Genomic DNA, 2,146 nt, shown 5'->3' with positions numbered 1-2,146 from the left:
AAAATGAAATAAAATGATGCTACTGGACTTTTGACATAACTTTGACTTTTGAAATATGTTTTGACAAACTTGTCAGTTATTCATTGTTAAAGTCACTGAGTAAACAAAACATAGCATTTCTGTGGAATGACCCCTGACCCTCTGCTTTCTTATTCTCTTTATCTCTATATATTTTACACCAATGCGCGCGCGCGTGCACACACACACTCGCACCCTTTTTCCTCTGGTTTTTGTACGCCCTTCTATTTAAGCTGTGAATGTGCTGAATCTCCTCCTTTCTTTGTTGTGACATTTCCAGATCTCGGAGAGCTCTCCGGAAACAGCCTGATCCATTACAACCGGCTGAATTACTGTAATCTTTTCAAATATCACAATCCCTTCCATTAGCCCAACCTACTCTTAAGATACAGTGGCAGGAGTGTGTAAATACATCTACAGTCACCGCACACAAAGCAACAATAAACATCTATTAGATAAAAAGGGCTAAACAGATCTGGGTGATTAGAGAGGGGTAGAAATAAACAGACACACTTTGAAACGCGCTTAGCTGCTATTTACAAAAAGAAAGAAAAAGTCCTATAAAAGGTTTTTACACCTGCTTTGCTTTGGTTAGTTTAGTTCATTTACTGTTTAAATCATTTACAAACATATTTCCCCATAACACTTGTATTTTGCAAAACATTTTGTATAAAGATATCTGTGTTGTACATAGAATTCTGAAATTACTTTCTTTTATGAAATATAAAATAAGATATTTTGAAGAACGGTTTTTGTTCATACAATGAAAGTCAATGCGGTCCAAAACAATTTTCTTTTCAAAATATTCTCTTTTGTTTTCCATAAAAGAAAAAAGTGACACAAGTTTGGAATGACACATGGGTGAATAAACGATTTTCACTTTTTAGTGGTCTATTACTGACTATTTTCACTTTAGTAGTTGCTGCTGTGGCCAGAAATATTCCAGCTAAGCTAAGCTGTGCTTTGAACCACATACATTTATTTTTTAAAATCCAACCTTTTTCAGCAAATCTGAATTCAAATAATATAACAGACTGAGATTCGGTGCGGGGCTGCTAAATGAAGCAGGCATGAAAGCACACTAACTCTGCACTGTAACCGCTGTTTGCACCACATCTTGAAGATAGCTTCAGAGAGTCGCAAACCTTCAGGCCAAAAAAAAGGGCGGGAAAATAGGAGTAATTTTCTCCCATCCTGAACTGACACTTTTCCCCTTTTCTCTCCTCACAGCGGTAGATTATCTTCCAATGATAGCGCAGGCCGGGGCCTCAGCGCGGCAAGGCAGACACTAAATTGGCCTGCCGACACACTTGGCACTTATCATACATGCTAATGGCCCAGCTCGCTGTGGGTAGCTGGCAATCCTGGCTGGGCGGCCGGGGCACACTGAGAGAGGAAGGGAGGGAATGGTAACAAAAATGAGAGCAACAACCTCCACACTGCCCGTAGGAGGCAAGGGCACTGCCAGGGAGGACATGAGCACAGAATTCTCATCATTCTGCCGCAGGCACGCATGGGTATGGTGCGGCATTGCTTTTTATGCGTTAAGGGAGAGGAAGGTATTGACTGAGTACTTGATCGCATAATAACGGGGGGCTAAAGGAGTGACATGAGATGACTTATGCAGTCCATACTGTATTAAGGTTGGAGAGGTGATGATTCCCAGAGGGAGAGAGTGAGGCAGTGATAGAGAATCAAATAAGAGAGCGGGAGATAACATGTATAGTCATATGTCCATGAGAACTCCCAAAGAGAGGGTTTACATAGGGTCAGGATACAGTCACTTCATCCATTGTGTCAAACAGCCAGCAGACTATAATAATAATAATAATTCATTACATTTATATAGCGCTTTTCTGCTTTTCTAAGCACTCAAAGCGCTCTACATTGTGAGAGGGTATCTCCTCATCCACCACCAGTGTGCATCATCCACCTGGATGACGCGACGGCAGCCATATTGCGCCAGAATGCCCACCACACACCAGCTTATTGCTGGAGAGGAGACAGAGTGATGAAGCCAATCAGTAGATATGAGGATTGTTAGGAGGCCATGATGGTCAGAGCCAATGGGCGAATTTGGGCAGGATGCCGAGGTCACACCTCTACTCTTTTCGAAAGACATCCTGGG

This window comes from Sinocyclocheilus grahami, unplaced genomic scaffold (assembly GCF_001515645.1).
Source record: "Sinocyclocheilus grahami isolate Dianchi unplaced genomic scaffold, SAMN03320097.WGS_v1.1 scaffold1840.1, whole genome shotgun sequence".
In the NCBI taxonomy this organism is placed as follows: domain Eukaryota; kingdom Metazoa; phylum Chordata; class Actinopteri; order Cypriniformes; family Cyprinidae; genus Sinocyclocheilus; species Sinocyclocheilus grahami.
The sequence above is the reverse complement of the archived record's forward strand: the minus strand, read 5'-3'. Positions refer to the sequence as shown.